Below are 14,403 nucleotides of genomic sequence, written 5' to 3' on the forward strand. Positions count from 1 at the left end.
CTGTTGCAAAACAACCTTTGACAATGATTGCTCACTCTGTGATGCGTGCACAGAATACATTATCTTTGCAACAACATAAATGCTTAAAATAAATAACCTGGTTTCTTTCACACCAAGTGCAAAAACAGGAAGGTGTGGTTATTTTTATTATTTCTTATTTATTTGTTACATTTGGGCTGGTTGGATAGCTTAAAGGTATGCGCACTCACTTTTGAGCTGTCGAGCTTGGGTTTGAATTCTGATTCAGCTATAAACTCTCACTGGAGTTACGCATGGAGGGTGAGGCATTAATCTGCACAATATTCATCAGAAGGGCCCATCTATAAGTACCGGTTGTCGGTCGACATTCAGGATGCAGCATCCTTTGAAAATAGTAGCTGTGAAAGACGATGAAATAGAAATGTCGTCAGTATCCTGGCTAAATTCCAAATTAATGCCACCTTCAGTCAAACATCAGGTAAGGCCAGCCAGTTCATGAAAGATGATTAAAACACTTTTTTTTTTGGCTGGCCTCATAAGATGGTGGAGATAATTGGGGCAATTAAATAAATTACAGGAGGTGCAGAATTTTTTTTGTTCCATCGTCTAAATTTTTTTGAAACCATCAACCCTCATTTTGGTAATATCCAAAAATCTCTGAAACACCTTTATCCCATACTTTTTCCATCATGCTATTTATATGTGACAGTTTTAGGGTAATTATGGAATATATTCTAAGTAACTGAAGTTGAAATCGAATCGTATATACAATTTCCAGATTGTTCTGCAATTAACGATGACACAATGCATTGATGCAAAAAGTTCAGGAATGCACTCAAAGCATACACATCAGTTTTGATTGTCATTTCAATCATGTGGAAACGATTCAAGACTTTTGCACTCTGCAGGGCGAGAAAATGACGTTGAAAAAAACAAGAAGACATTTACCAGGCTTGATATCAATGCTTTATAAGGAAGACGAAATGCTTAATTGCACGAGTGCATGTGAAAAGACGTTTTGTATTTAAGGTGTGTCTCAAGTATTTAATTACATCTGTACACATGAAACTCTTAGGGAGTTTCATACAAATTAATGATGCATTGCAAAGACCACTTTCTAGTAGTTTTCTGCTAGTTTTTGACAGCATGTCCACCCACATATGTCTTGTGCGTCTTGTGATTTGTTTTCTTGTGGTTTGTTCCTGACAGTTCCTTTATGTGGAAGCAACAAAGAAAATCTCATTAGAGTGAATCTGCAACAGGTAAATTATACATCCCAACCCTGTCTGCAGGTCTTGCATTGCTTGGAAACTCATGTCATAATGAAATTACTTTCGTTTGCACTTATTTGAAGAAAGCCTTTTTATCGATTGTTATTTGGGTCACGTCAGCACCTGACGGGAAGAGAGGGGTTGAGCGGCCAAGAGAGACCTGGTGACGTACTGTCGAGAAAGAAAGGAAAGGAATGAAGGTCACCTGGAATAAAATTGGAACGTGGGCCAAAGACCGACGAAAGTGGCGAACTCTCATAAGAAGCTCCATGTCAGGCGGCATTGGATAATAAGCAACGAAGCAAGTAAGGTATATATTGATTGGTTTTGTTTGACTCGTATGCATTGAATTGCACAGTTTTATCAATATGTATTCAAAGTACATTGCCAACATTTCAAAATGCACAAATTTCAAACTGCATGGTTATTTTGCTTGGACTCAGAATTGGTTGCATGAACACATTTCGGAACACATTCTGTAAACGAAGGCTTTCACTGTTTATATATTTTCCTGCATGATAAATGTTCCATATAATTATAGCTAATAACTTATCAGATGTAAAATAATGAGTTGAAGGGCTAGGAAATTCAATCAGACTAATAGTATCTGTGAATCCAGGCAGAGCCATACCAAACATTTTTTAAATGGTATGTGCTGCTTCCATGCTTGACTTTCAGCATTTAAAAGGATAGAGCATGGACAAACAACCAATAGTTGGCAATACTGGTGCATGTTTTGATGGGCCTAATGGCCTATTCATGCATCAAAGTTTATTTGGAGGAAACTCATACAAAAAACGTAGAACATCATATTTCAGATCAGGAAACATAATCGAGGTGGATATTAAATTGATTTATTTTTTCTTTGGAAGGACAAATAAGCTGCCTCAAAATACATCGACTATATGAGTTTGAGAAACAGATATTTAAACATTATTTGCATCCCTTGCATGAAAAACATTTAATTACAACCTGGCCTTAAAAATGACGATTGCTGGTGTCATCTTGGAAGTTAAACTTAAAATTAATATTTTATATAAAATTGGGTTTGGAGATATAAAAAAGAAGTGTAATCCATAATAGAAAAGAAGCTCCCACAAAATGAAGGTTCGCATAACGAGGGGTTATAATTGCACTTCCCCTTTGTTAAGCTTTCACAAAATATTGTCATGTACGACATTGATGTTGCATGTCTTAAGCCAAAATTCTCTATTTGTTTTTATATTAATTTTGTTTTTTACTATTAATTACTTTTAATTGAATCCCATCATAATAATTGGTTTAATAAGCTGCCAACTCATACTCTAAAATACAAACTATACAGTGTTGAGGAGACTGGACTGGCATCCTCAATATTTTGGACACAAATGCAGATCCAGACAGCTATATTAAAGATTTGAATTATTAGAAACTTTTGGAAACCAAGTTCATCTCAGAAAAATAATCCTTTTCTTATAGGTAATGTATGCTGTTCAGCAGTGGTCCTTTGTTACTTACGAAATCTAAAGATTTCGTAAGTATATTGATGACTTCCGTCATCTGTTTGTGTGTTTGTGTGTGTGTGTGTGTGTGTTTGTTTGTGTGTGTGTTTGTGTGTTTGTTTGTAGGCACGATAAGTCGAGAACGGAAGAAGCTACCAATGTCAAATTACACCACGTGATTCAGGAGGGTGATGGCTGGTGCTGATTAGATTTTGGTCAAAATCGGTCAAAGGTCAAGGTCACAGTGAGGTCAAACATTCAATTTTTGATGGTTTGGTACAGAACCATCGTAGAAACTTCTGGTTTGCGTCGCTACCTTCTCTAGAGACAACTTTTATTAGACAAGGTCAGAGGTCAAGTTGACGATTTTGTAAGTACCAGTCTATGACTGCTTGTTTTATTATTTTTTGGTCTGGCAATGTTCATATCTCAACCCCTGATTATAACGTGAGGAACCCAGGTTCGTTTGCCATCTTACAATGTGTTTATCTATTGTCTACTCATGTTCTTGCAATTCATATGCTCGTACATTTATATTTACAAGTATTTTTCTTCTGCATGTCATTAATGTTAAAACTCTTCGATGAGCCTTAGGTCAATAAAATTTTCTTTTTTTACGATTGGCTTGTTGGTAATCTTGCTCTGGAATGATCTTTATGAAGTAGTTAATCTGCATATTATGATTGTTTACAGTACATATGATGCATTGTGGTTTTCTTGATGGCCTTGGCAGTTTTGGATGGTTACTAAAATGCAACCCTATGAAAGGGAAGTGAGACCAAATATCCCAATAACACCTATGAAGACTAATATTTTTCATAGATGTTGGAACTTTTTAAGATGACTTGCTTCAAACTACTTACTGTGAGACATGCTGTAATAATAAATCCCATCACGTCCACAAGCAACTCTTCAAGCCAAAGATGCTGAAAGCAGCTTTTCAGTGCTTGATGCTAGAGCAATCTTTCCACTTGTCAAAATGTTCGGGACATGCTTGATATCCTGTGATGGAGAAACATAAACACATCTTGGGATTGACAAATATGAATACGTTTGATTTAACAACAGATATGGGTGTATTTGCTGATTGGTTGTTTGAAGAGAATATCTACTTGCTTCAGAAATAGTTAAGGTGTTTGTCTGGCATGTACAGTTTATTCCATCATGTCATTCATAAACAAATTTAAATAATATTGTTCACTCCCTCGTGTTCTGGATTGTGGTGGAAGATGTTTTTCAGGGAGAGTGGATGAAGGATTTTGCACTCATACCTTTTTTACAGGGTTTTGGAAAGAGGTCATAGCCCTGGAAGCAGGGGAAGGGGATGGGCTCTGAAAGAAGGCAGTAGCAGTGGTACCCATAAAACAAGACTGGGTAAATCATGTCGAGAATGTGAAGAGATGGCAGGAGGCACTCGGGTATGAAAAATGCTTGTTGCAGCTGTAGGGGGTAACTGGATTTTGCTTAAACGGACTTTGATTCCAATATGCTTGTCATCTTGATGAATATTAGTCATGCTGTTTTGCGTGCCTCAGCAAACACTGACACTGAAATAACTATTGGTCTTAATTAATGATGTAAGAAATAATACAACTTGATTTTTTTTCCCCAATATTATTACAAAAATGAATTGCTGTCCTAATTAACTATTGAGCTCTCTGCTTCATTCTTCATATATTAAGTTTTTGGTTATTGATCATTAGGGAGAAAGAGTGCTGCATCTCCTCCACAGCACACCCTGCCACCACAACCGCATTCCTCACCATCTCCACCGCACATCCCACCAACCCTGTAGTGTGTCCCACCACATCCAGATACCCACACCATCCTCCTACTACGGTTGTGCTGCTTCTCTATAGGCAATGGTTGTAGGCCTCAATGAAGAGGTCATGACTGTTTCCTTGGACATATCTCAGGTACTCAACACATTCTGGCTTCCTGCATGACTTGCCAAATCCAGGAATGAAGGAGGCCCTATAGCATTCAAAGCTACCTTTATTACTGGATTTCTGACTTCCTCCACTAACACCATCAGCATGTTGCTTTCATTGGAATCCTCTACTCCCCTCTTCCAGTAGAGGCTGGAGTTCACCAAGGCAAGGTTGGGCTCTGTCTTGCTGCTCGTCAATATAAATTACCTCTCCGATTCTCCAGAAAACGAAATCTACATTTATGCAGACTCCTCTACATTATGTTGTACAGTACTCCCATCCCACTGCTAAGCAGACAACAGCTGCATCACTCTGCTCATGTGGAATTGATTTATTGTTGGCCTAAGAAATGCTACATGTTCTTCAATCCTGAAGAATCTCACTGTCTCACCCTCTCACTCTGGAAGAATTGTTAAGCTAACCCATTGGTCGATTTCTATGGTCAGCCATTGGAAGAGGTTCAGTCTCTTGAAATCCTAAGCCTCACCATCAGCCATAACCTCTCCTGGGCCAACCACATAGGAAAGCTGGCTTCCAAAGCTAACCACAGACGGGGAATCCATCTTGATCCAAGTCTTTCCTTGGAAAATCAGAGCGATTCACAGTTTACGAGGCTTTTGTCTGTAGCTCAATGGAGTACTGCTCTCCCATTTGGACAGGTGCCCCAGCATCACACCTGTCTTTCTTGGATTCAATGGAATATAAAGCTCTCAACATTATTGGATTCTCCCACGATGTGGCCAAAGCACAATAGACAGGGCAAACCCAAGGAAAAACTAACATTTTTTTCCAGTCAAGGTTTTCTCAGTGGATTCATCATCCTGAACCAATACCATTTGATATGAGCTTGGGGGCCACCCAGAATTTTGCCTCATATTCAAGATGGCGGCCAAAATCCAAAATTGCCGCCAAATTACCTTTTGGGGATTTGTACTGCCTCGTAGTGTTTCCTGTCAAGGTTTTTTTCAGTGGTTCTGTTATCCTGAACATATATCCTTTGAGATTAGCTTGGGAGCCTCCCAGGATTTGGTCTCGAATCCAAGATGGCCACAAAAATCAAAATGGCTGCCAAAATTAAATTAATTAGGGTTATACTGCCTTATAGTTTTTCCTGTCAAATTTTTCTCATCAGTTCCGGCATACTGGACCTATAGCCTTTAAAATTAGCTTGAGGGCCACCCAGGATTTGACCTAAAATCCAAGATAGCCACCAAAATGGCCGTCAAAATCATCTTAATCATATTCAAACTACCTCTTAGGTTTTCCTGTCAAAGTTTTCTCAGTGGTTCCGCCATTACAAACCTATGTCCTTTGTTATTAGGTAAGAGGGCATCCAGAATTTGGCCTCAAATATAAGATGGCCACGAAAAACCAAAATTGCCACCAAAATTACCTCAAAATTTAATTAATAAGGGTTCTCTTTTCCTGTTAAATTAACTTTTTGTACCTAACATGGGGGTTTATAATGGCACCGGAAATTGATTTTGGGGTCTAGAATACTCAACCGAGCCTTATTATCACGTAAATATGACATTCTCACTCAAAACAGGCCACAAAATGTAAATTGAGATAATATTAACCGCATTTTCTGGTCATCCTACAGTTCAATTCACCAACAAAATGGGCGATACAAACACATCATTAAGATAGAACTGCAAGTCCAGAGTTAATGTTCATTCGCTATTATCCAAGTCACTCTCCGTCTGTGAGTCAGATGAGTGGACTGCTCTACTACTGCCAGAAGAGGTAGCCGACTGCTCTTCAATGCTGTCGCAGTCACTTCCAGTACTCTCGTCCCCTCCTGTGCTGTCGTCTCCTTTGTCGTCACTATGGCTGGGTCTCGTTCTTTTCTTCTTCTTTGGGGGCTGGGCCGTGTCTCTCGTATCTTCTGTGTCTGCATCATAATTAATGTTACCTGTATGATCGGAAATGATTTGATGCTTTGTCAAATTGATTTCGATAATATAAGGCTGTGAATTGTATTACAAAATGACAAACAACAAGTCTGAAACAGCAAATGGAAGCCTTGCGTAGCTTTACTATATATAAATGTATATTTACCTGGTGTTAACCTTCTTCTTCTGCTCGTGACCGAAAGGCTTGGTGGGAATTGGGGGCAGGTGAACCATATTGGCCGAATACCATCTTCCATTTCTTCCTAACCTCTGTGTTTGATGGAAGGATCCTCAATATCTTGTTTCAGACATTGATACCAGATAAAAGCTTGTAAATCGCTCCTCTTGAGGTGTTCATTGGTGCTACTCTCATCTGGCAAGATACTTGAACTGGATTTCACTCTCTGCCTGTCGTACATTCTGTTCCTTGTTCTCACATACTCTTTATGTTCACTTCCAGCATACATGCAGGTTCTAAAGAAGGTCTTAGCATCGGTGATGTCTTCAACTGAAGTGCGTGATGTGCCAAGTTGCGAGAGGAGTTGGAACTTTCCCAGTTTCTTCGTCTTCTTCAGTGGTTTTACTTTACCAACACCAAATGGAAAAGAGGTTGTATCACACCCTGTAATGCTGTGATTGGCAGGAAGTGCTTGACACATTTCGTCACCAAATCGGTCAGTTAGAGCTTTGACGCTAACATACCTCTTATGGTCAGTCTTCATCATCCAGTCTTGTAATGATTTAATGACAGAATAAGTAGAGGTCAGGAGAACATAGACATCTGCATCTGTCGCCCTGACAATTACAGGATCTGTTGACTTGGATGCATGGAGGATGAGTCTGGTGTCAGCTTCGTGGTGGTTACAGGAGTCAAGCATCCCAATTTTGAGTTGCGTTATTAACCAGTTATTATCTTAATCTGTCACAGTTAGTGGAACTTTCAGCTTGGATCTCACAGCATCGGTCTTGTAGTAATCAACTAGAAATCTAATAAGTTCTGTCTTATTTTCTGAATTTCGCAGAAACGAGTCCCAATCATTCCCTTTAGTCATGTCTTGTTCAGAGCTTGTGATGCGAGTTCTTCTTCCAGGTGTGCCACGGTGACGTTGAGTGAGCTCCTTCGTTGTCACTGTACTGTATGAATCAAATATGATTCCCAGTTGCTGTGGTTGGTAGTTACTTGCTGGCAAGCAAAATTTCAACAGGGCTGCTGCATTTTTTCCCCAAGTTTGCTGAGCAGGAACAGATTTCACAGCAGCCATTGCATCTATAAGCCAATTTCCTTCATGTGGTGGGTTCTCACGGACTGATTCAGACTCATCTATGAGGTAGTTCAGTGGTCTCTGTGTTTTTTTCTGCCCATTCTCTGATATTGCTCCCTCTGCTGTTTTCGTCCTCCAACCCTCCCGAGAGACTTCAGGATGGACATGTTCTTCCAGTAACCTCATTCTGGTTAAACTTCCCAAATTCTGGCTGACTAAACACCTCAACTCCTTTGTTCCTTGCTTCTCCAATCTTTGGAACCATCATTGAGAGGAAATTTTTTTACCACTCCTCTTTCCAGTACTTCAAAGAGGCACGACACCCAGCACCATATGTCATTCTCCATCCTGATCCAGGATCTTTATGACCCCCAATTAACCCTTCTTAATCCAACGACATTACCTGCTGCTTTCAATGTTGCTTTTCTCTCTCTCTCACTCTATTTTATGTGTGTGTGTATATATATATATATATATATATATATATATATATATATATATATATATATATATATATATATATATATATATATATATATATATATATATATATATATATGTATGTATGTATAGTCGTGGTGCTGGTAGTCCAGGTTAATCCCCCCGACCCAAATTGTGGTCACGGGCGGTTAACACCGCCAGCCCGGATGGTCGAGTGGTATTTCCTTATTAGAAGGCGGACACGTTGATCCTCCAAGATTATAACGCGCGCGGGAGGGGCAGGGCGCAATTGCGGAGTGATGGAGGCACGGGAAAGCACAGCACATGGGGGTTTATACTCGAACCCCACGACAAATTCACGGACACATCCACTTAAAATAACCGTGGAATTTAATGAAAATAGACAAATATTTACAAAGGACAATGATCAGAATATAATAATAATAATAATCATGAGATAAACTAAAGTCGAAAGTCGAGGTGCCTCCACACACAGACTTAAATACAGACAAGGGTTAAACGAAACAAAAGCAAAGCAAATCCTCCCTTTATTCTGGCACTTAGCATCAACCAGAGATGGTCTTTATGGAACTTGGAATCGAGGCGCTACAACGACGCACCCAAAAATGGTGCCAAGCCTCCCCCTCGCGGCAGGGAAAAACGTACTTCAGGAAATTCGAGAGCGGTATCCAACAACAGGGCTCAAGGACCCTGTGCAGCCTCTTCGTGCGATGATCGTCCTCACCGATGCCGCGGCTTTGCAGAATCGCGCCATCCCCTTCGGTGACTCACACGAGGCCTCGAGGCCCGTCCCATACGACCATCGATGGCCAGCGTCTTGCTTCACCACGTGAGCCAAATTGCCTCAGCATGAAGATGAGAATTGTGCCGTCTTCTTCATACGTCGAAGGAAAGCCATTTTGTCGTGCCAAGAGGAGAACAAAGCAAGATCCTCCATCCTAGCCATGTTCCTACCATGACTACAACTGCCCTCCTCATACCGACCTCATGCGTTCTTCCAGATCCCTCTGTCTGACGTCACATCGAACCACCGTTTCACCTTCAGGGCATGGCTTGCTCAAAACAAAACCTAGGAAGGCTGGGCCTCTCTCTGTCTGTTCGGCATGCCTGCCTCACTTCTGATGTCACGCCCATTAACTATCCTCGTGGGTGTGACTTTGCCCCCCCCCCCCGTCACCCTTGGAGGCGGGGCTTCTGCCTGCTCGGCATGTTTGGATCATTGGTAAACGCAAAAACGAAGAAATAGGTTCCGGGTGGCAATCACATACTGGTGGAACTTATTCTTAATCCTTATCTAATTAACACCACACCACCCCCCCCCTCTCCACCCGTGTGGTGACACCTAACACTTAAGCTCACAGTCTCCCTACCTAATTACATCGAGATATCTCCTACACGTCCATGGACCAAACAACTCCATTCAATCCTAATTTTCCAATGAAATTCATCCATCTACCCCCACAACCGTACATATATATATATATATATATATATATATACATATATATATATATATATATATATATATATATATATATATATATATATATATATATATATATATATATATATATATATATATATATATATATATATATATATATACACAGGGGGCTGCAAAAGTAGGTCTACAGTAATGAAAAACAAAACGTATTTTATTGATTATACAAGCATATCAATAATAACATACCAATAATAAACATATCAATAATAAACATATTTATCGCTCAAATGTGCAAACTGTTTGCCCAAGGTATTCACACACTCCACTATAATCCTGACTGTATACCTACTTTTGCAGCCCCCTGTGTGTGTGTATGTATATATATATATATATATATATATATATATATATATATATATATATATATATATATATATATATATATATATATATATATATATATATATATATATATATATATATATATTGTTACGGATTTCAGAATCCGGTCTGATGAATGCATCCATACATCCAGGTCTTCAGACAGTTATTTCCTTAAATGCATGTCCAGATTAGCCCCATCCTCAGATCTAATGGGATTTTGTATGTGATGCATTGAGAAGGGTAAAGAATAGATCCCCTCTCTTATGGGAAGCTTTTTTTTTAACGACAGACACGTTTATGCACGTATTTCTTTTGCGAGCTCTGAGGCCTACCCTTTTTGGAGCGTACGGGTTGTCATGGTAACGGTGCGCAAGCGGGGCAGGGTTAGCTTGGGGGGGGGGACTCTGCGCCCGCCGAGACGGGCCACAGATATAAAAAGAATTGGAGAGGTCCGTTCAAAAATGAGGACGAAAGTGAGAGAGGAAGCGTGCGAGAAGAGAAGCAAGCAGGAAGCGGGCAAGCGAGAAACAAAAAGGAAGTGAGAGCCGGAAGCGCGTGGGGACCGGTGGCCGAGTGGTCTGAGTGGGCAGTTGCATGGCCATATTCTTGAGAAAGAAAGCGAGAGTTTAAGCGTGCGAGGAAAGAAGCGAGCCAGGGAGGGAGCACGCAAATGAGGAAGTGAGCGAGTGAGCGTGTGGGTGTCTGACCAGCACCAACAACGAGACAATTCATCTTTGCAAGTGCTTGAGCAAGCGAGCATGTGGTGCGTGTGTGGGTGTGAGCAGCACCAACAACGAGTGAGGCACGGGTCAGTCACCAAGGGACCGTGTGGGTCACTGGACGTCACCCATTTCGTGAAGTGTGAGGAGCTGCCCGTGTGGCAGCACCAGGGTCTAAACCCGCGACAGACGATCTGGGTGCCCCCCGAGACATGAACTGACATTCAAGGCTGTTCGCGAGTGGGTGCACGGCAAGGCTGGGTGCTGGCGACAGACAAGACACGCACTTACCCATTTCAGGACCTTTTCACTTCACGGACGACTTCTCTCTGGTGAGCGAGATGACTCTTCTCCCCCCCCCCCCCCCCCCGTGAATGATCTGCTAAGTACCCTTGTCTGTGTTTAGTTGTGAGTAAGTCAACCCCCGATAAGCATCTGCCCTCTGTCTTTTTACTGTCATTTTGATTGAATTTGTGTAATTAACTGTTAATTTTGATTGCTTTGGAGTTTATTCACTTATTTACCTCAGAAAATAGTTATTTTTATTTATTTATTTTATTATTAATAAATTATTTATTGACTTCCAACCTGTCCGTGTTTGTCCTTTTCTTCCATTGGTCTAGCATTGTCCAAACCGAGATAGACTGGGAGGTAATTACCACAGATTTGACCAAAAATAGTCGCATCAGCGGTTAAAACGCTCGGCCGCCCTAATTAAGATCTAATCAAGATAAGATTGGTGCTTTGCCGAGGTCGCGCATCCCTGCTCAGGTAGCCACGTGACCTCGAGTTAAACGGAATAATTAGACGGTGGACACTGGAACTCGTGGTTAACTGGGTGGCGTTTGTGGTTCTAAACAACCCACCGTACCGCAACGTTCATTGTGAGAGGTGGCCCCAGGTCCGGCTCTTCCGCGGACAACCGGGGATTAATCCCCGAGTGACAACCAGGTGTCTCCGTACCCGTGGCTGCAAATATATATATATATATATATATATATATATATATATATATATATATATATATATATATATATATATATTATTCCCTTGCTTGCAGGTTGTGCCTAATATTTTCCTTGCTACTGCACCATCAATTTAACCTTTCTCTTCAATGAGCTTCACTCTTGTAAAGAAGAATCTCCCATATATCTTTCCCTTTCTGATTTTGTGTTACTTGTTTGGGTGATGTAGAACATGTGACACGGCTGTACTGCAGTTGTTCTGCTCACTCACTCTTTGTACTCTTTCCTTATTCTCGTCTTCACTCTCAAATATAAGTTGAAAGTTAAGATGATAAGTATACACTCAATCTCCCAATTGTTTTTGTCTTGCCTCCCCCTGATTGCAATCTTAAAATCACCTGCTTCCCATGCACAAGTTTTGTGATTGTTGTCCCGACCACAGTGTTCTCTCTTGTTGTTTTCCTGTTGCCTCCTCATCTTCACCATTCTTTCTTCCTCATTTCCTACATGGCCAAAAGTATGTGGACACCTGCTCGTCCAACATCTTATGCCAAAATAATGGGCATTAATATGGAGTTGGTCCCCCCATTTGCTACTATAATAGCCTCCACTCATCAGGGAAGGCTTTTCCACTGGATGTTGGAACATTGCTGTGGGGATTTTCTTCCATTCAGCCACAACAGCTTTGGTGAGGTCAGGCACTGATCTTGGGCGATTAGGTCTGGCTCGCAGTGAGCGTTCTAAATCATTCCAAAGGTGTTCGATGGAGTTGAGGTCAGGGCTCTGTGTAGGCCAGGCAGGTTCTTCAACACTGATCTCACCAAACCATTTCTGTATGGACCTCGCTTTGTGCAATGGGGCATTGTCATGGTGAAACAGGAAAGGGCCTTCCTCAAACTGTTGCCACAAAGTCGGAAGCACAAAATCATCAAGAATGTTATTGTATTCTGTAGCATTAAGATTTCCCTTCACTGGAACTCGGGGGCCTAGCCCGAACCATGGAAACCAGCCCCAGACCATTATTCCTAGTCCACAAAACTTTACAATTGGCACTATGCATTTGGACAGGTAGCGTTCTCCTGGCAAGCACCAAACTCAGATTCATCAGTTGGACTTCCAGATGGTGAAGCATGATTCATCACTCCAGAGAACGTGTTTCCACTGCTTCAGATTCCAATGGTGGTGAGCTTTACACTACTTCAGCTGATGCTTGGTATTGCGCATGGTGATCTTAGGCTTCTGTGCGGCTGCTCGGTCATGGAAACCCATTTTCTGAAGCTCTTGCCGAACTGTGCTTCTGCTGACATTGCTTCCAGAGTCAGTTTGGAACTCAGTAGTGAGTATTGCAACTGACGACAGACGATTTCCACGCGACATGCTTTAGCACTAGGCGGTCCTGTTCTGTGAGATTGTGTGGCCTACCACTTTGCGGCTGAGCTGTTGTTGCTCCTAAACGTTTCCACTTTACACGTAACAGCACCTACAGTTGACCGGGACAGCTCTAGCAGGGCAGAAATTTAATGAACTGACTTGTTGGAAAGGTGTCATCCCTATGACGGTGCCACGTTGAAAGTCACTGAGCTCTTTAGTACTGCCCATTCTACTGCCAATGTTTGTCTATGGAGATTGCATGGCTGTGTGCTTGATTTTGTACACCTGTCAGCAATGGGTGTGGCTGAAATAGCAGAATCCACTAATTAGAAAGGGTGTCCGCATACTTTTGGCCATGTAGTGTATTTTCCTCAACTGCTTTCATCCACCCACATCTATACCAATTAATTGTTTATCCAAACAATCAAGCATTTTCATCCTTTTATTAATCTATTTCTTCAATTTCTCCTCTTCCACTCCCTCAGATATGTGATTTTGATCATGCTGTCTCTTCAGCTGAGCTAAGGTGAATGCATTGCTGTTTATTCATCCTCTCATCCCCCTCCTAATCTCACCCATTCCCATTCTCCAACCATGTTCACTCATGTTTTTCTTCTCCCTTACTGGGCACTATTTAGGTCTATTTACACAAAATTCCTGAAGCAGGTACAGTGTATTCTTCGTCAACGTATTTGAAAATCCTACTGTTCATCCAAGCCACGATGCATATGACTGAGTTTCCAATGTAGGTATCCTGCATTTCAGTCTTGCTGTAAATGCAGATGCATGGGCCCAACATCCCTCTCAAACCACACATACTGACTCATTGCTGTTCTTCTCTTTCCCTTGGCCTTGTTCCCATGCCCCCACTGTCCTGACACATGCTCCACTCGCACAGCACGTATCACAGCTGTCGAGGATCTTGTTACACCAATTGGTTAAGAAAGTTTGTTGAGGTGTTCAGCATTCGAGTGAACCAAGTAACCTTGCTTCATGTACTCGAGGCTGGACAGCCTAATGCGTTGGTTGCATTTCTTTGTGCCGATGCCAGAGACCTGCCAACCAGAGGAGCTTCCATGTTTAACCATTAGATTGCTATTATCCAAGGTTTGCCAGGGTGGAACACTGGTATTTCAGACGGAACTATCTTTGCATCAAGAGTATGCATCCATTCGAGGAACTTGCTGTGTGTAAGACAACGCAAAAATCGCTGCTCTGAAAATAACATCGGTGGTAATG

General features: G+C 41.3%; 1 long non-coding RNA gene across 1 annotated transcript; it reads left to right on the plus strand.

The window, feature by feature from the left end:
• Positions 1-326: 326 nt before the first annotated feature.
• LOC147034521 (uncharacterized) lies at positions 327-4,336 on the plus strand. The gene is made up of 4 exons (XR_015059986.1): positions 327-1,008; positions 1,189-1,241; positions 1,371-1,555; positions 4,014-4,336. It is a non-coding gene; the product is annotated as an uncharacterized LOC147034521 (long non-coding RNA).
• Positions 4,337-14,403: the final 10,067 nt, after the last annotated feature.

Source organism: Eptatretus burgeri, chromosome 1 (assembly GCF_056783735.1).
Source record: "Eptatretus burgeri isolate ZD-2024b chromosome 1, Ebu_testis_v1, whole genome shotgun sequence".
NCBI lineage: Eukaryota > Metazoa > Chordata > Myxini > Myxiniformes > Myxinidae > Eptatretus > Eptatretus burgeri.